Raw genomic sequence first — 14,036 nt, 5'->3', positions numbered from 1 at the left:
ATGTACTTTCACCTTCTTGTGTTACAGACCCCTCAGATAGGATGAGTTGGCTGTGTCTTCGCCAAAATGCCACTAACCATTACCACACCACACTATTAAATAATGCAGCTGCGCCTGCCAGGCTTGAGCAGGTATATGTGTGAATATGGATTAGGGAAGATGCTGAGATCCGACTGTACCTCACTGTGAGGTACAGCCAGATCTCAGCATCTTCCATATTCACACATATACCTGCTCAAGCCTGGCAGGCGCAGCTGCATTTGTGGTAATGGTTAGTGGGATTTTGGCAAAGACACAGCCACCTAATCCTATCTGAGGGGTCTGTAATATTTGTCCACTCTAGTCTCCAGTTACAGTACTCCACATCTGACTCCACTCACTGACTGCCGCTGCCGCCTGCCGCTTCGGTCGGACACACATCGCAACAGGGACAGACTCAGTCCCACTCCCCAGCCAGCCCTCACCTCAGCCACTTGAACCGACTGACACGGTGAAGCCGTACTGTACTGCGCACGAAGCCAAGCCAGCCAGCCACCCACACTCCAGCAGCTCGCCTCGCAGCTTCCTTGTACATGCCGCTTCCGCCTCCTCCACTTCCAGCGAACCACAGCCCAGACTGCCTCTCTGCCTCCGGCTCCGAGTACGACCGCCCCCTATCACAGCACTACGCCCGGCCCCGGCCCACTCTCCACATGATTTCTATTTTTTTTTTTTGTATCCTCAGTCGGCGGCGGGCCCCCAGTGGCGTAGGGCCCCATAGCCATTGCTATGGCGATCCCTACGCCACTGCCTCCTAGATCAAGATTATTATTTTTATTTTTACCTATTTTATGTTATTTAAAGTAATTTCCCTATACACATTTGTTTTCAGAGCACTTTTCATGCTCTTAACCACATGTTGATGCCATTTGCAGCCCTCTAGCCCTTTCCATGACATTTTTACAGCCATTTTAGTGCTCAAAAGTTTGGGTCCCCATTGACTTCAATGGGGTTCGGGGTCAAGTTCGGGTCCCAAACTCGAACTTCTTTCTAAAATTCGGTCGAACCCGAACATCCAGAGGTCTGCTCAACTCTACTACTTAATTATCAAATATGTAATACTGCGTTGTACGCAAAAGTGCTCTGGCATAAATAGTACAGTGTTTTTTGGCAACCAACTGTGTAAATGCAGAGTTCCACTGCTTACTTCACATGAAAGAAATACAGGGTCAGCCTCTGATTGACCAAGTGCAGTATGTGACCCATATATGCTAGTGACTGGACAGAGTTTTGGTAGACCTAAACCTGGGTTTTTAGACAGGAGCTGTCAGCTTGCTGACTGGCCTCAGCCTGAAGCAGCATGTGGAAAAACTTCTCTATCTTGTTAAGGAGACTGAAATGGCTGCTGCGGCTTCATAGAGGGGGGTGACTGCGAGGGGTGGAGAGGGGTCTCCCTTTCAGACATACTGCCAGCTGGCATCTGCTTGCGTTAAGATGCAGCAAGCTGTATACACACTGTTTCCTGTTAATAATGTAATTTGTCCTCCCTTTCAGAGAAAAAAAACATTCCTCATTTTGCCATGGTGGCGAGGGTCTAAAAGCATGGCTATCCAGTAATCATCAGACTAATTGATGCCAAAGATTCATCTGTCACTGCGTAAGCAAGTGAGCATACAGTTCACAGTTCTGGCCAGAGTGCCCAAAGAGCCAGTTCTTTTTGGCTCCGCCACCAACAGATGATTGGATGTGTTAACCAATGCCATCCTCATTATCATCCTCTTGCTCCTGCACCTCTGACTCCTCCTCTTGCAGTGGTAGCTCCTCATCTACCTCTTCATCAGCTTCATCCATGGCAGATTTCCTTTGTGTGTCCCTCACAGCTATATAGAAGACTGCAAAATGTGCCAGCTGCTATTCTTCTGCTGTGGCCCCTTGCTGCGTGAGCGTCAGGGTCTATTCTAAGATGAATATGAGAGGGGTGGCATAGTTCATGCTGCAGTTGCACCTGCTGACAAACTTTGTAACATTAACGTAACATAGTATATAAGGTCGAAAAAGGCAAAAAAATTCCTTCCTGACTCCAATCAGGCAATCAGAATTAACTCCCTGGATCAACAACCCCTCTCTAGTAGCTATAGCCTGTAATATTATTACACTCCAGAAATTCATCCAAGCCCCTCTTGAATTATTTTATTGTACTCAACATCACCACCTCCTCAAGCAGAGAGTTCTATAGTCTCGCTGCTCTTTCAGTAAAGAATCCTCTTCTATGTTTGTGTACAAACCTTCTTTCCTCCAGACGCAGAGAGTATCTCCTCGTCAGTCACAGTCCTAGGGATAAATAGATGATGGGAGAGATCTCTGTACTGCCCCCTGATATATTTATACATAGTAATTACATTTTCCCTCAGTCGTCTTTTTTCTAAAGTAAATAACCCTAATGTTGATAATCTTTCAGGGTACTGTAGTTGCCCCATTCCAGTTATTACTTTAGTTGCCTTCCTCTGAACCCTCTCCAGCTCTGCTATGTCTGCCTTGTTCACAGGAGCCCAGAACTGTACACAGTACTCCATGTATGGTCTGATTAGTGATTTGTAAAGTGGTAGGACTATATTATCATCACGGGCTTCTATGCCCCTTTTGATGCAACCTATTATCTTATTGGCCTTGGCAGCAGCTGCCTGACACTATTTTTTACTGCTTAGTTTGCTGTTTATTAAAATTTTAGGTCCTTTTCCATGTCAGTGTTACCCAGTGCTTTACCATTTAGTATGTATGGGTGATTTGCATTATTCCTTCCCATGTGCATAACCTTACCTTTGTCAGTGTTAAACCTCATCTGCCACTTCTCTGCCCAAGCCTCTAATCTATCCAGATCCATCTGTAACTGTATAGTGTCCACTTCAGTGTTAATTACTTTACATAGTTTAGTGTCATCTTCAAAAATTGATATTTTACTGTGCAAGCCTTCTACAAGATCATTAATAAATATATTGAAGAGAATAGAGCCCAATACTGACCCCTGAGGTACTCCGCTAGTGACAGTGACCCAATTTGAGTGTGTACCATTAATAACCACCCTCTGTTTTCTATCATTGAGCCAGTTACTTACCCACATACATACGTTTTCTTCCAGTCCGAGCATTCTCATTTTATTTACTAACCTTTTATGTGGTACAGTGTCAAATGCTTTGGAGAAGTCCAGATATACGACATCCATTGATTCGCCGCTGTCAAGTCTAGAACATACCTCCTCACAGAAATTGATTAAATTAGTTTGACATGACGAATCCCTCATGAAGCCATGCTGATATGATGTTATTTGCTTGTTTTCATTGAGATCCCCCAAGATAGCATCTCTTAGAAAACCTTCAAACAGTTTACCCACAACAGATGTTAAACTTACCGGCCTATAGTTTCCAGGGTCTGTTTTTGCACCCTTTTTGAATATTGGCACCACATTTGCTATGCGCCAATCCTGTGGAACACTCCCTGTCAGTATAGAGTCTGTAAATATCAGAAATAAAGGTCTGGCTATGACATTACTTAATTCTCTTAGGATACGGGGGTGAATGCCATCTGGCCCTGGCAATTTGTCTATTTTATTCTTTTTAAGTCACTGTTGCACTGGGTCAGACATGGCACTTTTAATGGGGAATTTACTTTTACATTCTGCATTTCATCTAACAGTTTTTTTTCCCCAGTGAATACAGTGGAGTAAAAAATATATAACAGCTTCGCTTGCTCCTCATCGCTCTCTGCAACTCCCCCCTCATTGCTCTGTAGAGGGCCGACACCTTTAGATTTATACTTTTTACCATTTTAGGGTTAGTTTTGCTCTCTTTGTCAATTAATCTCTCGGTCTCTAGTTTGGTGGCTTTTATTTGTTTTTTACATATTCTATTTTTTTCCTCATAGTTTTTCAGTGCTTCCTTGCTACCCTCCTGTTTTAGTGATTGAAATGCTTTCTTTTTGTAATTTTTTGCCTTCTTTACAGTTCTATTTATCCACATTGGTTTCTCCTTAACCCTTTTACTCCCATAAAAGGTATGTAGCTCTCACAATTAGATTTTAGGATGCATTTAAAAATATCCCATTTAGTCGCTGTATTTTTATTTTTGAGGACTTTGTCCCAGTTAGTTAGGCCTATGGCCTCTCTTAGTTGGCTAAAGTTTGCTTTTTTCAAGTTTGGTATTTTTGTTCCTCCCTGTAGAAACACTCGTTTTAAGGATAATTGGAAGGTTATTACTTTATAATCACTATTTCCCAGGTGTCCCCCAACCTGCACATCTGTTGTTCTGTCAGGTCTATTGGTTAATACTAAGTTCAGTATGGCCGTCCCTCTAGTCGGGTCCTGAACCAGTTGGGGAAAGGTAATTGTCTTTGGTTATTGCCAAGAACCTGTTTCCTTTATGAGATGTACAGCTTTCAGTTTCCCAGTCTATATCTGGGTAGTTGAAGTCCCCCATAATAACCACCTCATTATGATTTGCCGCCTTGTCTATCATGTTTAGTAGTAGATTTTCTGTGTACTAACTCCTATTAGTAATTTATTATTATTTTTGCCTCCATATATTTCTACCCACAGTGACTCCACATGTTCATGTCTCTCACTTATATCTTCTCGGACTGTGGCCTTTAGACAGGACTTTACATAAAGGCAGATCTCTCCCTCTCTCCAGTTTTGATTATCCTTTCTAAACAGACTCTAACCTTGTACATTAACTGCCCAGTCATGTCTCAGTTATTCCCACTATGTCATAGTCCTCCTTACACATACCCAATTCCAGTTCACCAGTTTTATTAGTCAGGCTTCTGGAGTTAGTTTACATACAATTAAGAGGTTTATGTATATTTTTTACCCTACACCTTTCCTTCTGAACTGTTCTAGTCCCTCCTTCCATTCCTCCCCCAGTCCCACTACCTTGCCCCGGTCTCTATCTGCACTATCTTCCCATCCTATAACATAATTACCCTCCCCCCACTCCTCCAACCTTCTAGCCATCTTTCCCCCCAACACAGCTGCCCCTTCCCCATTGAGGTGCAGCCCATCCCTACGATAGAGCCTGTAGTTGACAGAGAAGTCGGCCCAGTTCTCCCAGAACCCAAATCCCTCCTTCCTACACCAGTTCTTGAGCCACTTGTTAACCTCCCTAATCTCCGGCTGCCTTTCTTGTGTGGCTCGTAGTACAGGCAGTATTTTGAAAAAACACTACCTTTGAGGTTCTTGCCATAAGCTTTTGACCTAAATCCCTAAAATCATTTTTAAGGACTCTCCACCTTCCTCTAACTTTGTCATTGGTTCCAATATGGACTAAGACCGCTGGGTCTTCTCCAGCCCTTCCCAGTAATCTGTCAACCCGATGTGTTGAACTAGTGCCAGGAAGACAACACACCGTTCGGCGATCACGGTCTTTGTGACAGATTGCCCTTTCTGCACCCCTAATAATAGATTCTCCCACTACCAGCACCTGTCTGGCCTGCCCTGCTCTCCTGGTTCCCTGCTTACTGGAGCTGACATTCCCCTGACTGAGGAAGTGTCCGGCTTTAGCAGTGCTCTCCCTGAACAGACATTCCCCTCATCTGCCAACCGTGCAAACTTGTTGGGGTGTGACAGATCAGGGCTAGCCCCTCTTGCACTCTTCCCTCTACCCTGCTTTCTAACTGTTACCCACCTAGCTACCCGACTTTCCTCAGCCTCCTCGCTTTCACCCTCCCCCTCAAATACCCCATAGAGAGCTTGCTCAGTGAGAAGCAAACGCTTTTCCAAATTGTTAACGCCTCTCAGTGTTGAAACTCGCCCGTTTAGATACTCAATTTGTGATTCAAAACAGGTAATTTGCTCACATTTTGTACAATGATATACACCCTCGAATGGCTGTTCCAGGACTGCATACATCAGACAAGATGTGCACTGGACTGTGCTGTCAATTATGGAACACATTGTAATGGGGATTACACAATGAAAGCAAAAAATACAATATAATGCAGTGATAAGAAACTGATTTACTGAAGTCCCTGAATCTGAAGTCGCTTAATGTAAAGTCGCACACTTATACAAACACACACTTAAATCAAACACGCGACGCGCAAACTCGCGTTATATTCCTGCTTATATAAATGGAGCTCGTTTTGTTTCCTCTGGATAAAAAAAAAGGGGCTTCAGCACCCGACAGGGGTCTCGGATGAGCTAACCTCGAAGCAATGCATGCACCCTGCTGCTGAGGCTGTCTGGTGCATGATACAATCATTCACAGCTTTTCTCTGCTCATACAGATGCTAAAGCATGTTCAATGTTGAATTCCAGAGATTTGGAACATTCCGGATTAAACAGTGTAGTGGCAGGTAATTCTCTCACTGCAGGTCCAGGAATATAACAGTGACTGAAATGCTTGGACGGTCTCCTGGACTTTGCCAGCACCTTGTGCAAGCCAGTGTATGGATTTAGAAAGCGCTGCACCACTAGGTTGATAACATGCGCCGTGCTGGGAGCAAGTGTTATTTCGCCTAGGTTTAGGGCAGCCAGGATGATGCACATATTGCCACTGACCACGTTCCCAAGTTTGAGTCAGTGGGTTGATGACCAGTAGGATGTTTACTGCTTGATATACTTCAGCAACTGTTCACTGGTGTGGCTACTTTCTGCCAGGCCAATTAGCTCCAACATAGCATGGCAACGCTTGACCTGACACATGTGATAAGAAAGGAGGGGTAGTGAGAGCAACCCTGTGCCCTTCTGCTTTTGGGACGGCTGGGAGAGGGGAGAACTCCTGCCACAGTGGCTGGCTCCCACATCTGTTTGCTCACAGGATGAGGTGATGCCACTTTATGTGGTTCAATACAGCTGTGGTGTCTGTCTACATCTTAATTTGAACAAGGCAATGCTTTAATCTTCAGGCAGCGTGGATAAACAATGCCAGACAGGAGATACTTGCGCAGCAGAGGCAGAGGCAGCCAAGCTCAGCTTAGCTCTGACATGTTTTGGGCCTAACCCACCCACAACATTAGTGGCCTCACCAGATCCAAAAGCAGAAGTGGCACTGGCTGTTCTTTGGGAGGTATGTGGCCTCTGCTCTTAATTTTCCACCCTCCTCCTCAGCATCCCAAACTGGCTGCCAGGACCTGTCCAGCACACAATCGTCATAGAAGTCCTCAGCCTCCCTTCCATTTCTATCAGACTATGGGATATCATGGTGGGTTATTTGGCCTCTCTACCCTGCTTTCTCCCCACTGTCACTGCCCCCCACACCAAGACCACGGCTACAGGGGCCACTACTACCACCACCAACATGGCTAAGCCTGGGGTCCGCAGTGTCTTCCTCCAACTCAGGGCAGTACAAATGCTGACTTCTTTCACACAAGTCGACAACAAGGAGACTCTGTGGACTATCTGCAATAGGGCATGGTGGGGTTTTCTTGCAACTTCTTAGGAAAAAGGAAGACACCCCTCTAGGAATGGGCCGTGAAGACAGAGGACTCCACTGAAAGCCTTCTTTGGGGCTGCAAGAAGGAGGAGCAAGTGAAACACTGTGACCCCCTGGCTCCATAGCACGGTATCAAACTCTAAAGTCATCTTCACATAATCCTGCTGCGACTGAGAGGAGGAGTGAGCCATCCAATGCACAATCTCATCCTCTTTCTCCTCCTGGATAAGAATTGATTTGTTCATCCTTTCTTTTAGTTTTAATAAATGTGCTAAAAAATATGTATATGACAATCACTTTTTCATCTTTGAAAAATCATAGCTAATGTTTTTTGGAGCCATTTTTACATCTTTTGCTGCTTAAACACTTATAGTTGTCCACTATAATAAAATGAACTTTCAATTATCAATTTTATACAACACTGAACTATAATTTGAGATTTACAGCACATTATGGAAAAAGAACAAAAACATAAATGTTCTTGAACATAAAAGAAAAGAGCAGTTTGTCATAATCAAGCAAAATTAGAAACAATGGGCTTAACAAGTAATAAAATTTGTCAGTCTTTCTTGAGGTAATGTCTTCAATGGTTGTCCACCACCTGCTATTTCTTAATTGTTTTGTATTTCTTCCAAGCTGTTAAATTATTTAACTTTGTAAAAAATATTTGTCTGGGTCTCTGTGATTGAGTGTTCCATGCCAAAACCTATTTTATGCATGACTATTGGTGAAAACAGTATATAGGTGTATTTTATTTTTAATTTGAAAAACAATTTTTCCTTTACAATGATAAAATTATTATATTAAATGCAGATGAATTACGAGTAATTGGTATATAAAGAGACTCATTATTTTTGTTGCCATCACAGTGGCTGTCAAGACATGAGCCTGCCACTTAAATATCATTTACATCATATTGGTGCTTTTCCATTACAAGCTGGAGCTGTAATGTACTGTTTTGAAAAATATGTGTTTTAAAATTTGAATTCAAAATATTTGAGAATGAATAAACTTACGCAGGGCAAGTGAATACATATATTTACTAAGTGTGATTAAATATAAGGAAAAAGACAAATCACATATAGAGTAGTAAAACGTTAATAATCAATACTGGCCTACACATACAATATGGGGTGGGACTCCAGTCACCATGTCATAACAAATGGATGACACCCCAGGGTGATACAAGAAAGTAATAGATCAATTCAATTGATTTATCCTACCTGGATGAAGTTCCTTAGGGTACTTTCACACTTGCGGCAGGACGGATCCGACAGGCTGTTCACCATGTCGGATCCGTCCTGCGGCTATTTCGCCGTGCCCGCGGACCGCCGCTCCGTCCCCATTGACTATAATGGGGACGGGGGCGGAGCTCCGGCGCAGCACGGCGGTGCACTGAGAAAGGCCGCCGGACTAAAATTACTGCATGTCAGGCTTTTTAGTCCGGCGGCTTTCTCCGTGCACCGCCGTGCTGCGCCGGAGCTCCGCCCCCGTCCCCATTATAGTCAATGGGGACGGAGCGGCGGTCCGCGGGCACGGCGAAATAGCCGCAGGACGGATCCGACATGGTGAACAGCCTGTCGGATCCGTCCTGCCGCAAGTGTGAAACTAGCCTTAATGGAATGCCCATTGCCTGTCTGAGTGCAGCCAAGTGTACATATACCCTTTCAGACCTCCTCTCAAAGATGTCCAGTGTGTAGCATGCATGTCTCTGAGATAACCAATCAGGATTTAATAGGGGTTGGGGGGGGTTTGTGTATGTACCTAATTCCTTATGTTACAAGGAATATAATTATACAGAATATTAAAGGGGACAGAACCAATCAGTACTTCATTCTGTATGTAAAATACCCCATTCGACCCCTGGATCTTCCACTTTAGCTCATTTTCACCCATCCCAAAATAAAGCAAAAAACATCATGAATTATTTTATATAACATAATATAAACCCTAGTCATTTAACAGAAAACTACTTTGGAACCATTGGGCTTCTAAAAAAAAAAATCATAAAAACTTTGCATTGGACTAACAAGAAGGGTCTTTCACAGAGGTCTTCTTCACTTCTGATCTTGGATACAAAGTCTCTGGTGCAAAGTCAATTGTTAATTTCTTGATATTTTGTGCACCTTACTGCAGGCCCTCTTTTTCCGCAACACAAAAGTTGTTTTCAGCTCTTTACAACTTTTTCTCTTAGTACTGTCACTTACTCCTCCTTATAATGTATGAGGGGATTGCAGGTGTAGTCACAATCCTGAGTGGACAATCCATAACGTTGTCTGGTGGAACCGCTTTGACACTGGTGCCTCCTCCCCTCACTGGTATGCAGGTCTTTGTGCACAGCCATCAGCCCTGCTGGTTGGTGTACTGCAAGAAGTCTTGGGCAGACAATTACCTTTTGCAGTCCACCCCTGGACAACAGCAGTGCAAGCAGCAAGGTATTTTCTCAACATGGCAGATCGGTGGTTAAAGTTCTTGTTGGGTGGCAGGTAGGTCACTTAAACCTGTGTCTTACCACACCTGGTCATTAAATTGGGCAGTACCTGGGCACTGCTGAGGTTGTCAGTCCAGGCTCTGCTAAACAGATACAGTCTGCACTTAGAGAAGATGGAACTGAAGATAAAGCCGAAAGATTTTAACTCATCACAAGATTACTAGTCCATGGCAGGATGAGCCACTGATGGTTTTTGTAAGGCTAGTTTCACACTAGCGTTCTGCTGTCCACTCGTGAGCTCCGTTTGAAGGGGCTCACGAGCGGACCCGAACGCTTCCGTCCAGCCCTGATGCAGTCTGAATGGATGCAGATCCGCTCAGACTGCATCAGTCTGGCGGCGTTCAGCCTCCGCTCCGCTCAGCAGGCGGACACCTGAACGCTGCTTGCAGAGTTCGGGTGTCCGCCTGGCCGTGCGGAGGCGTGCGGATCCGTCCAGACTTACAATGTAAGTCAATGGGGACGGATCCGTTTGAAGATGCCACAATATGGCTCAATCTTCAAGCGGATCCGTCCCCCATTGACTTTCAATGTAAAAGTCTGGACGGATCCGCTCAGGCTAATTTCACACTTAGCTTTTTTTTGCCGATATAATGCAGACGGATCCGATCGAACGCTAGTGTGAAAGTAGCCTTAAAGGGGATGTTAATTACTGATATTTTGGGTAATCTCAATAATTAATATTCATAAATAGGCGTGAGTTGTCTGTTGATGACTCCGCCTATTTATAGCTTAAATATGACTAACTATGTTGCTTCACTCTACACTGAACTACATGCGACTTACTACTGCGGCGGCAACTATAAATGACTATACACTGCGTTATGAATAATAAATGAATTTATTAACACAACAACGAGTTTACAGTCTAATTAGTGCTATAATTATATATATTTATATCAAAGAACATATAAATATATATAATTATAGTCGCACACAGTAATATATAACAACACTAATAATACACCTAAACTACGCTACGCATAGTACAATATCTTAGAATTCCACCTCACAAATCTACCTAAAAATACATTTACATACACACATACTTATACCAGCAGCCCACCTAACGTGGCTACACACTCTGTCTCTATGGTGTAAATAAGGCGTTAAGTAGCACTACAAGGGTAAGAAAGGGTTAACCCTGGGTTAGGGTTAATGCTGGGGCTGCTGGGAAGGCAGGAGAACTGGGGTGTAGGGATTGCAGGGGTTAATGCTCTGCAGGGCAGGGAATGCTCTGCAGGGAGACAGGGCAATGCAGAGGTTAATATCTCTGATCCACTCCCCACATCCAAGACAACCTTAGCAGGGGTCCTGTGGAAAGCTGGGGCTGGTACAAGGCTGAGGCAGCAAGGGTTAAGGATTTGGGCATAAGGGTTTGATGGACAATGCTACTTAGCCATCCAGGGTTACTGCAGGACTCAGTCAGCTGATCGTCATTGGGGCTGCTTGGTCTCTGCCTCCCTCCTCCTCCCTTATTCTTGCGCTCTTCAATGGAGCAGCTCGGCTGCTCGGTCTTCCCTTCCTGCTCTCCTCTCTTCTGGGGCTCGTGGGGATCCTGCCTCTAAAACAGCGCAGCCTGCGAGTGCTGCCTGCGCTCTTCCTCTGGTCGGGGTTCTTGAGCGCTAGTTGCGCTTTCCTACTTCCATGAGGGGGGGGGGCGGTCTGCTCTTCTGAGCGCCGCACACGCTCTCCTACATCTAGGGGGTGACCGGGATTCTATGAGCGCTGCATATGCTCTTCTTCTTTGGGGGTGTTGACCGCATTCTGCTAGTGTATCGCAGCGCCTTACTTCTATCTGGAGGAGTGTGGGGAATCCCTGAGCGTAGCGCTGCCGGGATATTTAAACCCGGCTTTGCTCACACCCATTTTCCCACGCTGCAGGCATGCAAACATGCCTGCAGCTGAGTACAGGTGGGCTGGCGAGGTGATATGACATCACCGCACCAGCCCGCACGCCCTGGCGTGCACTTCCAGGCGGGGGATTATTTGAATCTCCTGCCTGTGAAGCGCCTGCATACCTCCTGCTGCTGTAATTACAGTATCGGAGGTATGCGACCTACAGGGGCAGGGGAGTTATTTGATCCCCACCTTTGTAGTGCAGAACACCTCTTGCCTTGCTGGAGATGTTATCAAAGGACAGAGGATCTAAATTGATTCTCTGTCCTTTGAAGTGGCCAAAACTGGACATAATTGTCCAGTTGTCGGCCTCCCCTCAACTCGGGAGGGGGGCTTAGCCACATAACATAAGTATATATATATATATATATATATATATATACTTGGGGCATATCTACTGTATATACGTATATACAGTGGGATGCGAAAGTTTGGGCAACCTTGTTAATCGTCATGATTTTCCTGTATAAATCGTTGGTTGTTACGATAAAAAATGTCAGTTAAATATATCATATAGGAGACACACACAGTGATATTTGAGAAATGAAGTTTATTGGATTTACAGAAAGTGTGCTATAATTGTTTAAACAAAATTAGGCAGGTGCATAAATTTGGGCACCACAAAAAAGAAATGAAATCAATATTTAGTAGATCATCCGTTTGCAGAAATTACAGCCTCTAAACGCTTCCTGTAGGTTCCAATAAGAGTCTGGATTCTGGTTGAAGGTATTTTGGACCATTCCTCTTTACAAAACATCTTTAGTTCATTGAGGTTTGATGGCTTCCGAGCATGGACAGCTGTCTTAACTCACACCACAGATTTTCAATTATATTCAGGTCTGGGGACTGAGATGGCCATTCCAGAACGTTGTACTTGTTCCTCTGCATAAATGCCTTAGTGGATTTTGAGCAGTGTTTAGGGTCGTTGTCTTGTTGAAAGATCCAGCCCTGGCGCAGCTTCAGCTTTGTCACTGATTCCTGGACATTGGTCTCCAGAATCTGCTGATACTGAGTGGAATCCATGCGTCCCTCAACTTTGACAAGATTCCCAGTCCCTGCACTGGCACACAGCCCCACAGCATGATGGAACCACCACCATATTTTACTGTAGGTAGCAGGTGTTTTTCTTGGAATGCTGTGTTCTTTTTCCTCCATGCATAACGCCCCTTGTTATGACCAAATAACTCAATTTTAGTTTCATCAGTCCACAGCACCTTATTCCAAAATGAAGCTGGCTTGTCCAAATGTGCTTTAGCCCACCTCAAGCGGCACTTTTTGTGCTGGTGGCGGAGAAAAGGCTTTCTCTGCATCACTCCCGCATACAGCATCTCCTTGTGTGAAGTGCGCCGAATGGTTGAACGATGCACAGTGACTCCATCTGCAGCAAGATGATGTTGTAGGTCTTTGGTGCTGGTCTGTGGGTTGACTCTGACTGTTCTCACCATTCGTGGCTTCTGTCTATCCGAGATTTTTCTTGGTCTGCCACTTCGAACCTTAATTTGAACTGAGCCTGTGGTCTTCCATTTCCTCAATATGTTCCTAACTGTGGAAACAGACAGCTGAAATCTCTGAGACAGCTTTCTGTATCCTTCCCCTAAACCATGATGGTGAACAATCTTTGTCTTCAGGTCATTTGAGAGTTGTTTTGAGACCCCCATGTTCTACTCTTCCGAGAAAATTAAAAGGGGAGGGAGACTTAGGGCTGTTTCACACGAGCGGATGCCGTGCGTGGCATCCGCTCCGTGAAAGAGTGCCAAGACCCGATGCAGACTGCAGAGGCATGGAGCATTAACATGACTGATAATGCTCCGTGCCTCTCTGTGATCTCTTTACTACGAAATCACAGTTGTCACTGTGATTTCGTAGTAAAGAGATCACAGAGAGGCACGGAGCATTATCAGTCATGTTAATGCTCCATGCCTCTGCAGTCTGCATCGGGTCTTGGCACTCTTTCACGGAGCGGATGCCACGCACGGCATCCGCTCGTGTGAAACAGCCCTAACAATTGACCCCCTTAAATACTCTTTCATATAATTGGATTCACCTATGTATGTAGGTCAGGGGTCACTGAGCTTACCAAGCCAATTTGAGTTCCAATAATTAGTTCTGAAGGTTTTGGAATCAATAAAATGACAACAGTGCCCAAATTTATGCACCTGCCAAATTTTGTTTAAACAATTATAGCACACTTTCTGTAAATCTAATAAACTTCATTTCACTTCTCAAATATCACTGTGTGTGTCTCC

This window comes from Bufo gargarizans, chromosome 4, assembly GCF_014858855.1.
Source record: "Bufo gargarizans isolate SCDJY-AF-19 chromosome 4, ASM1485885v1, whole genome shotgun sequence".
Lineage (NCBI taxonomy): Eukaryota > Metazoa > Chordata > Amphibia > Anura > Bufonidae > Bufo > Bufo gargarizans.
Note: the sequence above shows the minus strand (reverse complement) of the source record.